The 23,035-nt window shown below is 40.0% G+C and overlaps 1 protein-coding gene and 1 pseudogene across 1 annotated transcript in view; one reads left to right on the forward strand and one right to left on the reverse strand.

The window, feature by feature from the left end:
• The window catches only part of Csmd1 (CUB and Sushi multiple domains 1), a 1,514,424-nt gene that overhangs the window by 881,540 nt on the left and 609,849 nt on the right, over positions 1-23,035 (forward strand). The window lies entirely within an intron of this gene.
• LOC116914918 lies at positions 14,512-15,378 on the reverse strand (annotated as a pseudogene).

Genomic DNA, 23,035 nt, shown 5'->3' on the forward strand with positions numbered 1-23,035 from the left:
AATGTACCAAGGAATTTTGACATCTTATTCTTTGAGTATTCTGCATTACACACATTAGGATTACTAGAATTATAAGAGTCAAAGTGATCAAAAGATACAGCATTTATCTCAAAGGAACCTGGGAAAAAACCCTCTGTGCTTGCTATTAAAATTTAATTTTTACCAAAGGAACAACTTATGGTTTGGGTGCTTAATGTACTGTTGTGGTGGTGGTCTTAAAGCTTTTAAAGCCTGAAGTGTAAACATTTGTAACCCTATACCTTTGTATTAAGGAAGGAGACTTTGTTGTTTTCCCATGTACTCCTTGGTGATTACAAAAATAATTGATATCTGACAGGGAAAGGAGCAAAGCAAACGTTAATGAGAAAGAGAGAGACTTTCCCTGAACGTAAGTGAATAAGTAAGAAGCAAGTCAACAAATTCAATTTACTTCCTTTCTCTGCTACAACCACATGATTTGCTCATTGAGAGAAACTGGTTACTGCAGTTCGAATAGACTGAAGAGCAATTTATTAGCCTGCCTAAAACAATCTGTCAGTTACTGGTCCAGTGTTGAGCAGTCTGCTGCCGCCTGCAGCTTTTTCTGAACCGTAAATCAGATGGGTTTTATTCGAAAACCCATTTCAGGGGGATGCTGACCAAGGCTTCTGAGGCTTGGTACCTGTTCCCCACCATGTCCAGTGATACCTGCTATGTCGAAGACCGCAGCCTGCGATGGCTTGCTATGGCCTCCATGTTGACAATTGCTCTTTCTTGACTTTAGTTTCTCCCCTTTCATTCTAGAACTATTAATTAAGAATGGGTCCTAAAAGCAGTAGGTGAGAAATGTCAGAGAATATGGCGGAGATCACCCCAGACTGCCTGCTGTTTACATTTCAGTGGCAAGAGACAAGAAGTGGTAGCATTTTAGCATGAGCTGTATGGCATCTCAAGATGGCATCACAAGTCTGTGCATGAGGGATTGATGACAGGATATAAATATCAAGATCACTAAGACATGGTGCTCAGAGGACAGAGAAAGCAGGGGCTGCACCACCCAACCAGCCAGGAAAACGATGGTGTGGTCCTCTGTTGTTACTGGTTGGCAATGAGTGAGGAGGTTGGAAAGAGGGGGCATTGGACTGAATATCAGGAAAGAGGCTCTTGGCACTGGGGAAGACTCAGATGGTGGGGAGAATAAATAAATAAATTTTGAGAGGATTTTTGTCTGTAGGAATTTATACCTGTGATATGAATGAGTTCTTCTAATGTTCTGGTTGGTGAAAAGCCTTAAGGTGTTTCCACAAGGAATTAAAAGAAATGGGTAAAGCTGAACACAGAAAGGGACATGGGAAAAGGGAGGTGGATGATTGAATTGGGAGTTAAAGCCAAGAGGATAGGAACCCATTCAGTGTGGTGAGAAAGCATAGAGGGGAACTGAGCTGGGGAGCAGATAATCACCAGTCACTCCTCCATCCTGGAATCTGCACTATGGCCTTAAAGACTTGCCTTTAAAACACCCTGAAATATATTTACACAAAAACATCAGAAAACTTAAGCTACCTTCTGGGTTCCCCCACCATGAATTCTCTCTGTAGTGCATTACTAGAGTCACACTCTTGGGGTGTTGGCCCATTCGGTTGGCAGATAGGTAGCATTTTACAGTCCTGAGAGTCAGTTCTCTCTTGCCTCCTGGCATGAACCCACTTGCATCACTGACGTTCATTTATTCATCTGCTTGCTCATGTGAAGGACTCCAAGACAATCTAGTGACCTGACCAGACCGTTGTCTGTTTCTAGAAGGAACGGTAACCCGACTGACGCCTGAGAAAGGATCCATATGCCCAGTTCTCCTAATTAGCACATCCCCAGTCCCTCTTCATAACCTTCCATCCTACTGCTTCCTGTCCTTTGAGCAAAATGTGATGTTGATCCCCATTCTCAGGCTCTACATAGCTCTTTCCACCATTTTCCAACAAATCCTGTTTCTGGGACTGGGGTGCTGGTTCCTCCAAATTTAACCTTTGACCTTTTAAGAAACTTAAATGTATAAATCTAGATTTTTTTTCTGTCCCTAAATTTAACCCTCAGAGATAATAGTGTCCATTAGTAATTTTGTACCTCAGATAGTAAATTTCATCATTTGTAGAGAGAGCCAGGAATGTGTGACATTAAATCCATCTCAGTCTCTAGAAGCTGATTTAGTGTCAACATCTACTGTTCTAAAGCTGGCTTGGTGGATGTTTGTGCAAATTTATACTCCACAATTTTGTACATATTTATAAGTCTATATTTCTGTGTGTATATTCTACAATAGTGCTTTAGTATATTTTAGACTGGAAAAACACATGCTTTATAAACATCATTTCAAGGGTTAGCAGTTTTTGTTACATAACTGCTAGTAAATGACTGGAGGTCCGATGCCTGCAATTAGACACAGGTAGTTCAGGAGCTCCTCAAACGACAGCTGATTTTCAAATACCTGGTGACACAGACACTACAGGTCACATTATGAAACTCGCCATAAAGCCTATGCCTTCCAAAGTAAATTTTGCCTTTATTTTCCTGTTAAAATGATGGACATGGGAGACTGCTGGACAATCAGCGTATACATGGGCAAGGAAAAGGTCCATAGGTAAAAACTGAGTTAAATAAATTCAGAGAGTTGTCACTCTAGATTTCATTATGAGCTGAGAACTATTTTAAATCCCATTCATAAGTTGATTTTAAGATGCAGAGAACTTAAGTACTAAGGAAAAATCAAACTGATACCCAGAAAGGGGGAGGAGGGAAGAGAGAGAGAGAGAGAGAGAGAGAGAGAGAGAGAGAGAGAGAGAGAGAGAGAGACCAATTGCATTTGAAGAGGGCAGGAAAAGAACCGCTCCCTAGTTCCTGTCTGTAATAAAGATTTTGTGGAGTTGCTCCATGCAACTGAAAGAGGAAACACTGAGAGGCCCCCACACTATTTATGACATCTAGACTGAGCTGAGGGCTGGGGATTGAGAGGGTCAAGACTCTCACGCTGCCTCTGATTCTCTTTGACATTGGTTTTCTACCACAGGAAACAGCACTTTGTCATACAGCGGGCATAAGAAGAAATTCAGAATGAACTCTGAAGGATGTAGAGAAAAAGAAATATCTCTGGCATTGTGATAAATCTGAGAGAACAGAAAGCGACTCAAGGGCAGATGGTCCAGGAAAGGTTTCCAGTAGCAAAAATACAACCAAGCACAGAAATGAATGATCAGCATTGATTTATTTTAACGCAAGGAGACATACTCGGACCCTTGTTCAGGAAGGAAACAGATGCCACCAGAAAAGGAAGCTGGCACCAGGAACCTTGACAAACAGAGACAGGGACTGCCAGCTGCTCCGGGAGCAGGAAGGTGATTTGGGAGTATTGATATGCAAATGACTTCCCTCAAACCTCCCAATGGCAAGGCAATGTGGTTCCTAGCTGCACCATCCCTTCTGCACTGATGCCTGATAGGAAGTTTGCCTTCCCTGGGTTAGGAGCAGGTAACACAACAGGTGTGTGAGGTCTGCAGGTTCCAGAGCTGGGACACATACATAGGATTTTTTTGGGGGGTCTTATGAGAGCCCCCAAATGTGACCTTCCTGGTTGCTGATCCTAAGAACTGAATTCATGACACTCATAGATTCACTTCCACAGCTTTCACAGGCTGCATGGGACTCCTTGCTCCAGAGCTTGGCACACAGCCAGCAGAAAATGGCTACTCCTCTTTCGGACCTAAGACCTTTCAGAGTTTTCATGTGATCAGGTCAGGCTGCCCAGAACAAGCCAACTTTGATTAACTTAGTTATCTTAGCCTACGGGAGGTATTTGGTCCTTCCACAGAAATTTGCTAAGTTGACCTCATAACAGCTAATGTTTGGGGAAACTCATGTCAGCAAGCAATATTCTTGGATCTGCCCCATCCACACAGGTACTCATGACACAGAAAAAGGGCTGGTCTTTTCACAGGGTAAACTAACAGAGGGGAAAGTTGTCTGATCACATGTCTGTCACTTGGCTGCTCAGCGACAGCCTCTCAGGAGTTACAGGTGGCAGTGTACCATGTGGACTGTGGACTGTTCCCTTAACCATAGACATTTCATATTGTAAGGAGTCCCCAGACCTCTGTAGCCCTAATTGGGAAGCACCAGTATCCTTCAGAAACTGCACTAGAAACTAACACACTTGTAACCTATTTAACTTTTGACATGAGTGTTACATCTGCATATTATTTATTTTAATTAAAACTATAACTAATAGAAATTGAAGCCAAGCATTCAGTGTTCCGTTCTTGAATGCACACTAGAATGTCAACAAGAAATTCCGGATGCATTATCCCGTAAGCCAGTTTTAACCTTTAAGAGATGTTTTTCCATTCAAAAAAGAAATCTGTTCTGGTTCTCCCAGAAGGCAGAGGCTGTTTTGCTCTGAAGACACCTAGGTCACTGGACCCATGGCGAGGGAAGACCTGTATTTCTATCCCTTGGAAATAAAAATAGTGAGTCTTGTGTTTCTGCCAGTGATGAATGCAAACACATATTCCCCAGTGCTCACTGGCAGACACTCCCTGGGAGCCAGGAGAGCTCCTTGTGTGCTTTTAAAAATGACATTGGTCTCTAGTTATTACTTTCTTAAAAATCCAATTTTTCCCTTGCGACAATTCGGCTAAAAAATGATAAAGTAACAGTTGGTCCCATTGCCAAACAGATTGTATACTCACACCCATAAATCAACCCTTTGAGTACCCAACCATGGATCATGGTGTGGAATTTTGAAATCATTCTTTTTTAATAATTTTGTTGCTCAGTGAGGTATATGTATAGCTACCGAATGGAGCCTCTGGGACTCTGTGCAAGGATTTGTCATTCCCTTTTATGTAAAGACTGGGATTCGATGCTCCAAAGTCATCATTAATTGTCACTGATTCACGGAGAATCATCTGCCCATCAGGCATATTGCTAATCCCACCTCACTCACCTCTTCTTGGCCCACTCATGAGCCTGCTCTTTACAGAGAAGAAAGAGACGTAGACTTGTCCATAGGACAGTCATTTTCTTATATAATAAGATGGTATTTAAAGAAACAATAAGAACCGTACTGGGAGTGAATTACATAGGAGAGGGGTGCCTTTGCCATATCCCTGACAAACTGTGTTGGGGGCCCAAAGGCAACTGAACACACCATATATTCTTAGAACTTCACAATATATTCTAGAGAACCACGTTTGAATACAGTGAAAGGTTCTGCCTAGTATAAACACTTTCTGTAACTTGTCACTGTGGTCTTACGGCTGAGAGCATCTGAGGCTGCCAAGGACTCAACTCCCTGTGTCTGTGGTTCCACAGCTACTGATTCCATTCATATTGAGAAAAAAAAATTACTGCTTCCGCCATGAAGAACACATGTCACATTTTCTTGTTCTTTTTTTCCCCTAAACAACAGAGTATGACAACTCTTCACATCATATAATCCATCTAGAGACAATTAAGCATCTAGGCTAATACACAGGCTGGATGTAACTACTTTTGATTTCATACGAGGGGCTTGTATATCCACAAGAGACCTTTGGTATCTGCAAAAGTTCCTAGCACTGTCTACAGTGGATACCAGGGGATGACTGTCACAGACTTAAGCATTTTCCTCCATTGGACATTTGGTGTCAGACATTGTACTGCATTCCCATATGTCCTGCCCCATCATGAGCTCTTGTCAGTAACTGCTGTCTCTAACTTCACAGTGACATTCCATAATATCCCACGATAATTTTCAAAGAAATATTTAGCTGCTTAACTTCTCATCAATGTGCTGCCATGCATGTCCCCACATGATTCAGTTACTCTACAATCATCAAGGATAATCAGGCAAACCATAATTTAATTTTTATATAAATATAACTTGTTCATTTTAATTTCTGTGCAATCTTACACATTTTTACATTCTCTATACACGAGATCTAGGTGCAAATTTTCCTTATCTTATCTTTGCCTGCTCGTCCTATGAATATCATTGATTATATATTGACTCTAAACTCTTGCTTATCTTACTTACAATTATACCTAGTAGCTACAACATAATTATCAAATAAAGCTTCAAAATATTTATAGTTTGTGGAATAAACACCTGTTTACTTACAGGCTGACAGTAAGTGCCTTGTGGGTTCTAGTGCTAAAAGTAAAATTAGCATTTCCCAGGGAACAGGGATGAGTCATCCAATAGCTGACAGAGGGTAGAGAGCCAGGGTCCCACATGGACTGCTGTGCAAACTCTTTGGAAAAGGACAAAGGTGAGTTGCTAGATCACAACATTTCTCATCTGTAAAGCATGAAAAATAAGCTAGTTTGAACACAGTTGGGAACATTGAACTTGGCAAACAAATCAACTGAGTAAACATGCGGTTGCACCATGGTGGTCATACCATGGTCATGCCATGATTGTGTCATGGTCATGCTCCTCTGGGAAACTCCTTTAGGTATATGAGAAGCTTCACATTTTTTTTTTTACTTTTCACATCATGTTTGGAAAATGTATACTAACAGTAGTCTAATTTCATCAGTGGACATAGTCACTGGCTGCTTTATTTTTGAAGCTTAATATTTCACTTTTTAGAAGACTATGTTTGTTTGTTATGGATCTGAGGTGTCTCTCAGAGATTCACCATGGCCATAAATATATTTTGATACATAAATTTTCATTTAGGTACTGATGTCAAATGTAGAGCCAGGACTGTACCCAAGAGCAACTCCCAAGATACAACCCCTAGCCATATCAGCCCATGGCTTATAAAGGCAAAACCCATATGATTACAGTTGTCTACCTATGGGCATGATCTAATCTTAACATATATGTCTTATGTTTGTCCTAGTCATCTTTTGAGCAGTGTGAGCAAGTTGGATTACAAAAATAGAAACAGCAGTAAGTTTTACAACATACTATTTTGCAGAACAGCAAATTTTATAAGACCAGTCAACTTAAGAAGATTCAACATCTAGGAAAAAGGGGAAGTGAGCTGCTAGGGTCCAGACTATATGAGTTAGTCTCTCATACAGTACAGGCAATTTTTTGGTTTTTGATCTCTCAAGCATAGTAATTTAAATATAACTTTAACTTTCACATTTTGGGACCCCATACTAACTTCTTTCTGTTTTCCAAGTTGGAAACTGCATTTTTTTTCAAGATTCTGGTTAGTTTCACTTTAGTTTCAAATTATCTTTGAAATCTAATGTGATCTACATATGATACCAAGAATTGAAAACATTGAAGTTAATAATTTATTTGAGTGAATTCCATCCAGTGATGGAATACATGTTCTTTGTAGTTCTAGGCAGGTATATTTGTTCCAATTTTTTAAGATTCTAAGAGTAAGATATAGTTTTAGGACTAGAAATGAATTAAAAATGATAATACATGTCTTGGGCAATGTTCTATTGCTGTGAAAAGACACCATGACCATGGTAAGTCTTATAAAAGAAAGCATTGAATTGGAGCTTTTTTAGTTTCAGAGGTTTAGTCCATTGCCATCGTGGCAGGAAACATGGTAGAGTGCAGGCATGATACTAGAAAAGTAGTTTTACATCCATATCTACAGGCAGCAAGAAAAGAGACTCTGCACTTAAAATATTTTTTTTAAAACCTCAAAGTCCATCTCCAGCAACACACTTCCTCCAAAAAGGCTTCATTTCCTAATCCTTTCAAATAGAGCCACTCCCTGGTAATCAAGTATTCAAGCCTATGAGCATATGGGGGCCAAACTTATTCAAACCGCCACACCACATATTTCTCTCTGCTAGATGGTATGTTCTAGACCCAACAAGGAAGCTGTCCCCAGAAAGTCTCAGCAATGCAGTCTCCTAAACAAGATCTGTGTAGGATGCCACTTGATTGATGACGTGGATAGAGAAATCCACAAGGAACGACCTCCAGATGAAGACCTGTGGAAAGTCTTGTTAGCTCTAAATACATGTCCAACACCATGAGCAATACTAAAGGGAACTCATAGGGTGCGTGTGGTGCCCACATGCACGTGTTTGTAATTTAAAAGATGTCATGAATTCAAGAGGGAGTCAGGGTCATGGAAGCAACTTCAATTGGAGAGGGAGGAGTGAGGATGGTATAAATGCAGTACTCCTGTGTAAAAATTCTCAAAAGATTAAATTCTACCAGTGGAAAATGGAAGTGTAATAATTAAATATCTTAAAACAATAATATTGAAATACGGCATATGATTGGCCAATTGTTTTAAGACAGAGTCAGACGTATAGGCAATCATGCAGTTGGGGAACTGAGTATAGAGGATGCTAGCATTAGGACCTGGAGGAATCACATAAGAGTTGTAATTGGTTTTTAAAGTCTAACAGATTTTCCACCTATGTTGTTTCAATATTTTCTGGGTGCTATTCACATTATGAGCTTTACCTTTTTTAAAACTAAGATCAAGGCTGGGAATCTGGCTCAGTAATGAAACACTTGTCTCACATGTGTAAATCCCTAAGTCCATTTTCAGCACTACAGAGAATATAAATAAATAATTCTAAAACTAAGTCTAACAGAGACATTGAAAACCTTTACCAATCACATGCCACGGACTTAGAGAATAACCATATTGGAGTCACATCATATGACTTATGCATAGTAGCCTTTCAGAAAGCATTAATAGTCCAACAAGAGAAAACATTTTGGTTTCAGATGCCTAGCATCAGGCAACATCTCACATATGAACAGCTGGATAAATTAGATGGAGGAATTTTTAGCTGGGTGTAAAAATAATACTGCCAAACAAAATTAAAAGAAATTTCTTAAAAATACATCCGTTCTCCCTACACTAGATGACTTGGAATCAATAAGACAAAGCATTGTTTTGGTAAAAGTAAATGTTGGCCAGTCTTTGCCAACTCAGGGGCCATGGCCTGACTGAGACTCCTCAAGTTTGGAAAAGGCTGCTTAGCAATGGAAGCCACAAAAGGAAGATGGTGGCTGAAGACATTGGAGAACACTTTTAAGGACAGTTTATTTTCACCATCCCTCCCCTCATTTTCAGGTAGTTAAAAGTCAAACTCATGAGGTATTTAAAATATTCAAATATAGACCTTTCTAAGAAAGGAATTGAAATTCTACTCAACATCCATCATGCTCGTTGCTGTTTTCTAAGCACACTCAATCCCCACCGTCTATTTTGCTGTAGTGTTTTCTCTTTAGGATGGGACAGGTCACACTGCCCAAAAGTCTCAGTTCAATTCCTGATTTCACATTCTACAGTACACTCTGAACTTGTGAAATTTATCTCTGCCACATATTAGTTTGAAAATCCAGGTCTTTATTTTCCAAATGTCTCACACAGAAAAGCAGGCATAAACATACCTATAAATATAGAACATGTGCATATTTTAACCTAAAGTACCAGGAGAGATTTTTGTATTTTTGTTGAATTATATAAATACATTTACTCAGCCAATTTTGGGCTCCAGTCTAGTTTTTCATTCAATCTAACTTTATTGAATGACAGAATGACTCTGTATTCAAGGCAATAAACATTCTTAGTATTAGGAAACATAAGGTTGACTTACTTTGCTTACTCTCAAGGTGTTCCCCATGAGTGTGCAAACACCACTGTGTTCTAAGATATGTCTGTTAAAGGGACAGTGAGCTGTTCTTAGGTATTTTAATCATCTCCTTAGCATGGTCTTTTAAGAGCACCTGTGCCATTGTTTGGATAATGTATGCTCGTTTTTTACAAAGATACAAAAATGCATTCACATTTATTGACATCATGAAGCCAATGGCTCAGGCATGTACAGTAAAAGGGAAGCAGTACACAGTACACAGATGTTCACAGTACATCTTTTTAATGATTAGGAAGGAACTTGTGAAACGAACACCTACACATAACCAAAAGACTAAGGACTGCAGGTAAGGTGAGCTGTGCAATGTGTCTTTCCTGATGGCTCCTACCCCAGTTATTGAACCCCAAATGCCTAAGGCATAGATCATCGGTGTATTCTCATTGCTGATGCATCCAACAAGACAAAGAGACCTGGAGAACTACTTGCATCCTTGGAAACTTCAGAAAGTTTCAAGTATCTTTCTTCCCTTTCCTTTGCACATGTGTACACTAACCTGGCCACAAACTGTGATTTAGATTCTCTTAGAATTAATCTAAAGATTCTTATAGATAGCAGCACTTTTGGGTCTAAAAACATCCAATGGATACCTCCATTCATTTTTTATAATAATCCACAGACAAAGGACAGTAGAATAGAGAAACCTAATTATCCGGTACCATCTGTGTCGCCAATGGGCTGTGGTCTCCTGGCTTGCACCATATAAATTATTAAAGTTAAGCTCTCTGGCTTAATAGTCGTCTATGCCCTGTTTACCCGATGTTATTAAAATTCAAAACTAGAACAAACCCATTTATTCAACATATATTTACTCAGTGACTTTGTGGTGCTGTTCAATTTTTTAAGTTCTGGAGATAAAATGGTAGTTTTCACTCTCAAAAAAGTTGAATTCTGAGGAAGAGTGAACAGTAAAAGATGCTAAAGAAATTTTAAAGGCTGTGGGGACCTGGAGTGCAGGAGACCACTGTCAGCAGATCAGACTTCTGATTCACTGATAGCTTGTGTTTCTAGAAGAAACCAGCCATTGATGGTCTGGACAAGAACACTCTAAGAAGGTTGGGACCTATACCAACACAGCGGTGGAAAGAACCAAGCTGGACAGGTCAGAGATCATGGTCAAACAGCACGGTTCTTGATGTGGTAACCGAAGGCTCTGAGTATACAGGGATAGAAGATAGTAAGAAGGGAAGTGGAGAAGTATATACACACCCAACCATGAACTTGAGGATTTCTACATGTTTTTCCAACATCCTCCTATGTGATGTATGAGCAATGCTCAAGAAAGCTTAAGTGAGTCATGGAAGGTCAAAGACCTTGTTAATAAGTCCTTGAGCATAGCATGCTATTTGACATCATACATATGGTGAATGTGTGAGCCAAGCAAGTTATGTGTGTAGCATGAGCGGAGCATGAAGGCTGAATATTGTGGGTGGTCCTGAAGAAACTGGGAAACGATTCTTTTCTTACTAATAGACCTAAATAAAAATGTTAAGACCCTGTTCCTCATAGGTGTCAAAAAATATAATAGTTGTTATTTCTCCTTCCATCTCTAAGAACATAGAAAGAGACAAAGCCCTTGTCTCTCCTTTCATAGAGTTCTCTATATTATCAGTTTACCTCTTCTTAAATTACATGATTTCATTATGTTTCATACCCAGTACCAAGCACATACCTTAAAATACCTTAGACCAGAACAGTGATTGTCAACCATCCTAATGTTGTGACCCTTTAATGTAGTTTCTCATTTGTGGTGACTTCCAACCATAAATTTATTTTATTGTTAATTAATAACTCTAACTTAGTTACTATTATGAGTAGTAATATAAATGTCTGATATGCAGGACATCAGATATGCAACACCTCAAAGGGTCATAACCCACAGATTGGGAAACATTGCTGTAGACTCTTGACTTCCAAATGTTTTTCATTATCATGTCTTCAAGTGAAATCACACAGGAAGCTCAAAAATTAATAAAAAAAATAATAGTCATAACTGTTAAAGCTCAGTGATTGGTTTGTAACAGAAATGATATGAACAATTTGAAGGTGAATTGGTAGAGTTCTTCAGAGAAAGAGCAGTCTATAATCTAGGTGCGTGTAGACACATTAATTGTGTGGAGATGCCTCAGGTATTGTTCAAATGTGTTGGAAGCAAAACCTGAGAGAAGTTGTCAGCCAGAGGCCCAGGTAATATTTGCATGTGAATCTTAAGACTATTGTTGAAAGAATTTCTCTTGCTTCTTGCCAGCAGATCATTTTTTATTCAAGTTGTTTACTGATTGGATGCAACCCACCCCTACTGAGGTAATTTGCTTTGTTCAAACTGTAATAATTTAATCTCATTGTCAAAAATTCCATCCAGAATACCGTTTGAACAAATATTCCAGCATTGTGGCATGGCCATGGTAACACATAAATCGGTTTTCATCTGTATGCACGATCTCTAAATGCAGCCTTTATACGAATTTATGATAATAGTCATAAAGCAGACACAGGAATCACCCACTAAGAAGCAAGGCTTCAAGCTAAAGACATTCAAGCTGAAGCTAAATTCAGATTGAACAAAATAGTTATTTAATCTAATCGAAGATAATTTTCTTTCACTCTAAGTCATATTAGCATACCTAATGAACACAACAAACTACTATGTCAATACCAGGCTTTATTTGCTTTTAGAACTTTAAATTTTTAAACTTACCCAAAGGCAGTTTTCAGTGTTTTCTCTTTATCATAAATTTTTGACAAATTATTCTTAACCAAGTCCCATATTTAGAGGAATAAAAATTTTCTATGACAAACATCTTTTCTCCATATTTTTAAAACCAATTCTAGAGAAACTTGGAAGCCTTCTCATGCAGGAGAGATCCACCTGTGTGTTCCTGGAGACGTCTTGTTAAGTAGCCCTGGATAGCCTCGAACTTGCTTTTGTCTTCCAGCTTCCACCTCCCAGGTGCTGGAATTACAGGCATGCACCTCCCAGCTCAAGTAAGAGCTACGTTATTGTGCAATCTAGTTAGAAACAAGCACTGGTCAGCAATTCAATTCCAGCTTTATCCTGCAGTTCCCATGGGAACTAAGCCTCAGAATATTGAAATAGCAGGGGGAGGAAGTGGAGGGTGTCTTTGCCAGTTCATTTCATGTACCTTCCCAAGGGTGGGTTGAAGAAAGTCAAGTCCTATAAACCCACCCAAAGCTTGACGAAATAAGATTTGTTCTTCCTCAGTATTTCTCTTACTCCCAAATTTGGATACATGAGTAGCCATCTCTCTTTGGGTGGGAGCCTCTGGACTGGTAGACTGATTACCTTCTTACCATTCTATACTATAATTGTGGTTCTACAGCTGCCTACAGTAGCTTTACCCACAGGCCACACTAAGTTGTAGATAATCAGCAGAACCATCACTGTTATGACTTCTCTTCTCCTCCTCCAGCTCTCTCTTCTCTCTGCATCTCTTGCCATCACCTTTGCTATTTGCTGCTACCATAGTTTGCGATGCACAGGACAGCAGTGACTGGGTCTCACACTACCCTGTAGTACCAGGTACCCAACACTGCCATTGGCCGCTAATTCCTACCTAAAGGAGAACTCCACCACTTTCCCCAAATCACAGTGGTTAATGTGCACATAGATAATTACTGTAATTAGCTAAGCAGGGCATGCAAAGCCCAAGAATCCAGTAGGATTCCAAGGCATGTAAACATCAAATTACAAGATCAGTGAACTATGGACAAAGGACAAGAAGTCAGGAAGAGATGTTTGAGGGGGTTCTTAGAGGTGTTAGAAGGAGAATTTATATGATCAAAACACATTATGTGTGAGTTGTGAAATTATCAAAGAATGGATTAAAAATTCAGGAACTATCAAGAAAATGAATAAAAGTGTTCAACACACACACACACACACACACACACACACACACACACAACTGCAGCCAGATCATACAAAGCCCAGCAGACTTGTTGACTCTAGATTTCATTGTGTTTGCTGTGGAAATTCAGTAAAGGGATTTCCATGAATAAGACAGATGACTAGGAAGACAGAAAGAGAAGATGAGGAGGGTAAGAATCACAAAGACAAAGAAAAGTATTTGAGAAGGACAAGAAAAAGTATAAGTACTAGGGTTAACATTTATCAAATGGCAATAATGAATACTACACAGTAAATATCTCTGGGATTTGAAGAATTATATATTCTTTCGGTCGATTTTCAAGTGTAAGGAAAATAAATAAGTAAATTGTTCAAAGTTGGAAAGATATTCCTGAGAACAAAATTTCTTAGATGAAAGTGAAAGAAACAATGTTCTCATTGCCTGTGAAGGCCACAGTTAGGGAACACAAAGAAGTGAGCAATTGATAGGAGTCTGTGAAAGTATGATGGCTGAGATGTGTGTGTACCCTCTACCTGATTACTCTATCAAAGACAGGTCCTTATAATTATATACAAAGTTTTCTCATAGTGTACAGAAAGTTCCAGAAGTCAGAGAATTTTTATTGAGATTTCTTCTATCTCGTCAGACATTTCAGACACCAATATTTGACGTGTTATCTTGGGAGCAAGCTTGTTATTGTTGTTTTTTTGTTGTTGTTGTTGGTGGTGGTGGTGGTGTTTGTGGTGGTGGTTGTGGTGGTGTTGTCTTGTTTTGTTTTCCTGTGTAAAACAAAGAATCTCAAATATAAGCGAGAGAGGGAGGTAGGCAAGATAGACCCAACCTTTACTGTAGAAAAACAGGAGCGTAAACCTCCTAAGGAGGAGAGGCAAATGCCATTTAAGGCTTAAAATGGTCTCTATGAAAAGCTGGAGGAGTCTTCCCAGCCTGAGTGGAAGGCAGAGGCTGGCTTTTCAGTGGAGTTCTCTGCACTTGAGTGTCCAGAAGCAGAGAAAGACAGCCACTTCACATCATCTTACTCTGGGTCATTTTCTTCCTTATGGAGATAATGAGTTCTGTAAGCCTCATAGAAGGCAGATATTTGCTTATGTGGGTTAAAATTCAGCATTTCCAACAGCTGCTTGCTTCATATTCCTCCTTCTTGGAGAGCACTGACTGCATTAGTCAAGCTCCTTTGCAGGAAGAAATTCTGTGGGTTGGGGGCAGGATAGAGATGTATCTTGAAGCCAGATATCCTCTGAAGGCCTTCAGATCAAAGATTTTACCCAATTGGTCAGCTTTTGCGCTTCCAGGGAAGAGACGTTTTCAGTGAGACAGCTCGGCAAAGGTACAATGGACGTGCCACCTGTCCACATGCTGGCGTTGCATATGTAGATTGCAAAACTTGAGGAACACAGTAGCGGAGTATAACAGCCACAGGTGTGACGAGCCATCTGGTAGCTGTAGAATCTGGCTAGGCAAAAGTCAGCCAGCTTGACTGTTCCAGCACTTGTCACCAGAATGTTCCCTAGTTTGAAGTCTTGTTAAACAATGCAATTTGCATGAAGAAAATCCAGGCTGCTTAGAAACTGATCCATCAGACCTTGATCTCAACTGGAAAGCCTGGGGTGTGGGTGTGGGTGCTTTGTCAAGGTATGCCCTTAGGTCCTAGCCTATATGCTTAAACACTAGGATGATTCTATTATCTCGTCAGTTCAGGAAGTACTACAGATTTCCACTAGCTGGACAGCACTGGGATATTCTAATGCCTCCAGCCTCCTAAGTCTACCTCATGAGGTGCGTTAATGGGAAGGACCCCTTCAGATTCTCTTCCATTAGGATCTCTCACAATCTTGAGGGTCTCAAAGTGGCCATTGTAGGAATCTTCGGCTTTACAAACCATTTCACAGGTACTGAGACAGCAATTTCAGCCACTGTTGGAGAGGTAGCATTTTCTGAGAGCAGGGGGTCTCCTTAAGCCTATTGTCAGGGCCCAGATGCTATGCCCTACAGTGCCACACACTGAGGATAGGTTCCAGGCAGAGTTGAGTGCTATGGGCTATCCTATAGACACAGATGTAAATGCCCCTTCAATATTGTTTCTTCTGTTCAGCATTGGGTCTCAGGGTGACATCTCCTCAGAGATCACGCATGTTATTTAGGGACATAGGTAGTCTTTCTAGATCAGAGTACATACTACTTCTATTTTCTTCCACCTTCCAATGGCTTAATCTAGCTCTAGCCTCAGGCCCAGAAGAGAAATGAAGGATTGCTGCAATCTTCCTTTCCGTTCCTGTTGAACAGACCCATCTATCCTAGCAAGGGTTTTATCTGAGGATTAAATAAAGTTTCTCTCTGCTCATCTCTTTGGAAATAGGTGAGTGATATTTTCTCTGACCATAGATTGTACAACTGAAGTGAGGAGGTAATTCAGTTTCTGCCTTCAGTGTCTGTATTTCCAGTTCTGTGTTGAATACCAAGTTAGTTGGATGACAACGAGAGTGACTTCTGCTGAAGTAACCAAGCACATGACGTTAGCTAGAATCTCTCTTGCAGTGCTCTCTCTCCTAAATGTTCCTCCCTTGATATTTAGGTAGAGTAGCGTTTCCTGAAGGGACACTAGCTGCTCCAATCAAGCTGCTTAAAATAGGCAAAAATTAAACTTTGTCATCTTAATTTGCTTTATGAATCCACTTAAAGTATATTAAGAATGCATAAAATTCTTAAGTGATAGGAATTTTAAATTATATTTGAGAACTTTTTTTAAACAAAATTCCATTCCCTCTTGGAAATCTACTAGATTTAGACTAGAAAATAATTTCTAAAATAATGTAATTAATGTTACTGGAGGGACTCACTTTACATGCTATTAACTGAACAAGAATTGCTGACGCATGACTCAGTTGCCCAACCTCCATCCTGTTTCTTCTCTCAGTCATTCCATTCTGGTTCTTTCTCTGCTGGACTAGAAAGAGCTAGCACAAATGTACATGGTAAGTGGACTGTGCTTGGATTTCCCTAAAAACCCCGTCACCTGGCAGGAAGACCTGAACTCTGTTCAGAGAAACTTATTTTTCCTGAGAAAATATCTTGGTGCTCAGATACTTGGGGTTTTCTCAGAGTCATCATGGTAAGGTAAACCACATGACCCATGGCAAACTGCCCTTATTGCAGACTTCAGAGGACTGTGGAATTCAGTGCTGCACAGGAAGGGGAGAGAACTCAATAGATGTGTGCAGAAGGTGTCTTGATGCAGGCTTGAAAGGTGAATCAAGAAGGCAAAGAAAACCTGTAATAATCCAGGCAGCCAATGCTGTTGGAGGACTGAAACTTCAAGCTGTTCAAATACAAGGTATACATGGCTTAAAATATAAAGCAGTGTATCACAGTAAAATAAGAAAAAAGAAACAGATTCCTTGAAAATGGCAAAAGGAAAAGTAAATCAGCAAACGATGGGGAAAAGAGCTGAGAGGCAGAAATGCAGAAGACTCAGGTTGAAATGGAAGTCACAAAGACAACAGGGAATTCAGCATGCAATCCAGGCACAGAAATGTAGGAAGCCAAGGTCAGAGTTTGGAAAGACAGACTTTCCTAGGAGCCAGCACAGAGAGCCCAGTCAGCTAATGGGAAGTGAGAACCCAGCAAGAATCCTGGTATCACTACACTTCGAAGTGGACTTGAACCATTCTTGGATTTGAAAGCTTATTAAGGAGACTCTATAGAAATAGAAGTTTCTGAAAGTTATGTAGTAAATATGACCTTTAAGTCTGCCTGAAAGAGACCCACAGTGAGTGTCTCAGAGGAGTCTGTAAGGGCAGCTTCTCCTACTATGTTACAGCTAGGACACATGGAAACCCAATCTAAGTATTGCCAGTTTAGAAAGCTCCTGGTGGCTCTTTGGGATCCAGAGTACATCTTGGGTTTCCTTGTAGGTGTGTATCATTGATAGGTTGCATTAGGGTTAATATCAGTTACCCACTCTGGCCACAGTGAAGCTACACCAGAAACAGGTAGGGAAAAGTGTTTCCAGCAGATGCTTGAAGAAGCCCCAAGGCAGGGAAGCCTGGAGGAGTCCTTAGAAGATGGCAATTCATAGGTATATATCAGCAAGTCATGGGTCGGCATGCAGACATGTATGAGTGTGGAACACTGGACATGTGACGAGCAGTTCACATCAGAAATACCTGGGTTTCCCCCTAGTTGTACTTCCATGACTTGATGTCTTTCTATATATGATTCAATACCATGATGATATACACTGGCAGAAACTACAGTTTGAGCTTCAATTTTTGTTTATCTCAGATATGCCCATGGTATTGGCAAGAACACCGTGCAGGAGCCATGATCAACAATTCCTGGCTGTGACAGCCACCGCAGAGACAAGAGACACTCCTGTGCTGCTCTGCTGGGGTATTCCAGACTTGGCGGCCCGAGAATGTTTCAATTTAGTATATTTTAAATTTATGATGAAAGTTTCAGGCTGTATGTGCTCTCAGTGAATGCTATGAATCATCTAATCACAGAGGAATTCCTTTGGTCTTATTCTTTAAAGGACCCACCTGAGCTACCAGACATTGCACACATAAATAGGCAGAGCAATCCGATAAAAGATGCCTAGCAGGGTTTGTTTAATTTGAAGTTGTCCCCCAGAGCCACCACTATCCTACAATGAGACCATCTTATTTTTGACAAGCTGTCACTCAATTTAAGAACTCAAGAAATCGCCAAAGGTAGTTGTGTGAGAAACTCATTCACTGAAAATAATTCTGAATGTGAATGACAGGCTCTATTTCAGCAGAAAAAAAAGGCAGCATGAATAATCAGTAAAAAGTAATATTTGTAGTGTAGAGTATGGCATAAAAATTTATATGCCATTAATTGCTTTAAATGGTGCTTGGAGGTGATAAATAAAATTGCCCTGATATTTAGATAATTCTACACACAGAAATCATAAATCCAAAACAAGGAAAATAGATACAGATGATAATAACAAACGCAGGCGTTAGCCACAAGTTTTACAAGGTTTGAACTCCAGGATGGACAGGGCATCATTGCTTAAAATTCAGATCAATTATAGCCTTTGTCCTAAAACACTAAGGCAGAGAAAGAAGAAGAAACTGGCCATTTGACACATTCCACTCCTTCGGAGGGGCGGGGCGAGGCATTTAAAAATTATCAGGAAGTTCAGATACATACTTATCAAATTCCAAATCCTTTCAATTGTGGGTTGATTTAATTAAGTGGTCGTAACAAAATGACTGTATAACCTTTCGTAATCTCCCCAGTCATTCAGACTCACACCTTTTCCCATTTTGAATTAGTTTATGTAAGGAAAAACACTGAAGCCCTGTTCGTATACCTTGGATGGAATGGGATTCCTTTTGTGTTCTCCACATACACACTTTTGCATTTGTTCGCTAGATGGATATTGGGCTCTGTGCTACCATTAATGAAGGAGATGTACTTTCTAACTTGGATGTGACGGGAAATTAGAAGCAGAATCCATTCCAGAAAGGCAGGCGCTGTCAATGCCTAAGTGCTATTTCTGTTTCCTCTTGAAACATAGCCATCAATCTGTAGTGTTCAGGGTCCTTGAATCTCCATTTCCTTGAAGCACTTGAAATCTCAGACCCTTGAAAACATTCATACCCTTCCTAGCTAGCTCTTAAAAAAAATATTTCTTGCCTTAGAAGATTTTTTTTTCAAAAAAACAAACAAAAAATAAAAGGTAAAAAAAAAAAAAATAAGGGGTTGGGGATTTAGCTCAGTGGTAGAGCGCTTGCCTAGGAAGCGCAAGGCCCTGGGTTCGATCCCCAGCTCCGAAAAAAAGAACCAAAAAAATAAATAAATAAATAAATAAATAAATAAATAAATAAGTACAAGGGAGAAATGCAGGTCTGGATTTGAAATGATAAACAAAATCTTATAGTTTGCAAATACAACACGATTAAGGAAATTCAGAGAAGCATTTTAAAATGATTGCATTCATGAAATGTAGGTGAAGGAGATCATTTCATATTTAAATAGGAGTGTTGTAATAACCAAGGAGAAGTATTATGATTTAGAATTAAGAGTTACACTGGCACCGGAGAGGTGGCTCAGTGGTTAAGACCATGTACTGCTCTTCTGGAGGGTTGGATTTCAGTACCCAGCACCCATGCCAGGGGTCTCACAACCCTCTATATCCCTAGCTCTACTGGCTTCTATACCCTCGTTTGGCTTTGGGAGGTATCTGCATGGATGTGCACATAACCACACACAGACACACATACATACACATTGCTTAAAAAAATCACAATAAATCATTCAAATGAAGAGTTCAGAAAACCATCCAGTCTCTCCTGGAGTATAGAATTGATTAGGGCAGGAGAGAGAACCCCAAACCTGGCACTCTGGGGATCACAGGGCACTGGGTGCCATCTTGGAAACATGCATGAATTTGTTTGCGTTTGGTGAACTTCCAGACATTGCCTCACACAGAACAGGAGATGGTGGAGCTACCCACCCTCCTGCAATGCCTCATACATGGACTCCTTTCAGGATGACGTGCTCTGGGTGCCGTGAGAGCGTTTTGGAGGTATGAGAATCAAGGGAGCACTCAGTAAACGTGGAAGGCTGCAAGTCGAATGTGAGACACTTAACCGTCTCCCCATTGAATGCTGAGCACCATTTTCAATGCTTTGGTCTTTCCTTAATATTAGTAGTAGAGCTACTGAGGTCCTGTTCTGCATAAGGGATGATAGTAGCAGCCTTTCTTGACGCACAGCAGATGTGTGTCACCTCTTCTCTGGAGAAGACGCAGATCTCAACTGTTATGTGTGGCATTTCAGATCTGAAAACTGTATTCCGAACTTCTTTTTTTACTTTGCTATTTTTTTGCATTGCTATTCCATGCATAGCCTTTGCTAGCAGAGATTTTAATTTTTCATTGCCTCATTTTGAAAGAAAATCAAAAGCAGCAAAAGACAGAGTAATAAGTGCACCGAGTGCTGTGTTCTCTAGTCTGCAGAGTGGAGACTGAAGAAAATCTCGACTCTCCACATTTCCCACTTCTCTCTGTTAATAGCTGATCATAGGTGACTTCCAGACTTTTCCTCATAGGATTGGAATCCAGTTCTGACCACTGTCAGGGTGGTTCCAAGGCTCTTACGTGTGTCACATAGGTTAGCTTTCATGATATTGATAGTCCCAGGACAAGGGAGATGGAGGGAACTGAATGCCATATCCAACTATTTCCAGGCCAGTTCTGGAGAAGCAAAAGATAAGAATGGTGTTTTTCACAGATTTGAATCTCCAATTTTCATTTCCACAAGCATTTGTTAAAAAAAAAAAAAAAAAAAAAAAACAACCTCTCTGTATCAATGCACAAGTCTCCATAAATGCCTTTTCCCCTCAATGGTGAAATTTATCTGAATTGCTGTCACCTACTGATCCTGATCAGCCTCTTTGCTCAGGAGCTGGTGACTTTCTTGATGCATAGAACATTTAGACCCTGAGATCATACCAAGCTCCCTTTAGAGTTGGAGGGCAGACATGCTTTGAGAAGGCAGCAGTGTCCAGCACTGAGTGTTTTGATATAGACTGTCTCTGACAAAGAACTCAGACTACAAAGAATTTTAGGGATGCAGAAGAAGGAAGTGGGTTTCCTTAATACAGTGAATCTCTCCACAGTGGAAACAATTTGAAATTTCTATTAGGCATGCTTGAAAGGAGTGCTTAATAGCTCCTAGTTATTTTACCCCAATTAGCATTTTTACTGGTGTGCATGTCTATTCATCATGAGACTGTGTGCTTTAAAATAATTATTATATATGAGCAAACACAAAACAGAGCAGAATCGGGAGGAATTTTCAGACTCTTCTCAATGTGACTAGAATATGAATTCCTAGGCATTGAATTTTGAATACAAAAGAGAATTAAGCAGCTATTTTCTGTCATGTATTTTTGAAAACTTCTGATCCTCAAAAAAAACTTACGAGGAGGCTTCAACTGGCCAGGCCCTCTTTGAAGTCCTGATGATGTAATCCTTTTTATAATATCTAGATGCTGGCTCGCACCCACCTTAGAGTTTAGAGAAAAAGGCCCGTGCTAAAACAGTCAGAGGAATCGATGTATTATTAGAAACCAGGCATCCTGCAGCTGATAGGATCCAGGTAGCCACTCTAGGGTTGTAACAAAGCATGAGTGGTGACCTGGAGACTTGGTGGTTGGTGAGGAGCCAAGCAGAGCTAGAAGCCTCTTCCACAGAAGTGGCCTCCCACAAGAGCCCTCCACACTCTTCTTGGTTTTGTTGATGCCTAGTGATTTTGACTTGGCTTTATTACAAGATTTTATGGAAAGGAAATTGTAAGGTATCTGGAGCCCAAAGAAATAGTAGAAGTGACTCTCCTTTTAAAATAGTGGTAACAAGCATGGAAAATTGAAATGTTTCATCAAATGTCACCATGACCAGCCATTAGGAGCATGAGAACTGAAGTCAAGCCACACAAGGAAGAAACAAACAAAACCTATGCGCTAGATTACACTGTTTTCTTTCCTTGTTTTTTTAAAGGGGTAAAACCTTAAAGTTGTTAATAGGTCAATAAAGGTAGACAGACACATGCCAATATTTGCAAAATTCATGCTTTTCATATAGAATTCACAGTTCATCTTTAAAAAAGAAGCTGAACAGAGGTCAATTGTTTCTGGAAAAATTTATTCCATAGTCATGAGATGCTGACAGATACATTGTGAGAAGAGTGTTGTTAGACAATGTGGCCATTATGCAAATATCATGGGGTGTCTTTACACAAATGAAAAGAGCTCTGATGCCTCAGGCAAATTCAGTCTCCTGGACTTCTGTCATTAATATGGCCAGACACTGATCAAAATGGAAATACGCTGTCTGTAAGTACATGTTAATGGTTCTGAGGACTACTAAATAAAGCAGCTAAACCATTTTTCAAACCTTCGATGTGCTAGGGCATTTAGTTCATACAATCTCTATGTGTGTTTATTTTATATTTTATTCAACTTTTATTATGACCTGCCATTATACGAAGTGGATATGATTACAGGATTACAGGGGGAGAGAGAGAGAGAGAGAGAGAGAGAGAGAGAGAGAGAGAGAGAGAGAGAGAGAGAGAGAGAATATGTTATGTCACGCTGGGATGTCTGAGGCTCACAAGAGGGACCACAGGATAATGAAAAGGGCACTAGGAGATTCTGAAGTTCTATAGTGGAGCCTTATGTATCAATACTCACCACAGAAAGCTCTTATGTGGGGGTGACATTCAGTCAGATTCCTGAGTATTAAGAATTGCCTGAGATGATCATGCCAGAAGAAAGAAACAGTTGAAATAAGTGCATAAGTCTGGTTTAAGGAGAGATGCGCTGTGTAGTGACATGACAGGAGGATGGGGGACTTTGCAAGGGATCAAGAAATGAGTGATACAAGGTAGTCTAGAGACAAAGTAAATCTCACAGGGATGTGGGGATGCTACGGAAGAAAGTAGCATTACCTCCCCAAGGCTCGGCAAAGTCTTTCTGTCCAATATGGAGGAAGGGCTTACAGCAAACAA

The sequence above is a fragment of the Rattus rattus genome, chromosome 13 (assembly GCF_011064425.1).
Source record: "Rattus rattus isolate New Zealand chromosome 13, Rrattus_CSIRO_v1, whole genome shotgun sequence".
Taxonomy (NCBI): domain Eukaryota; kingdom Metazoa; phylum Chordata; class Mammalia; order Rodentia; family Muridae; genus Rattus; species Rattus rattus.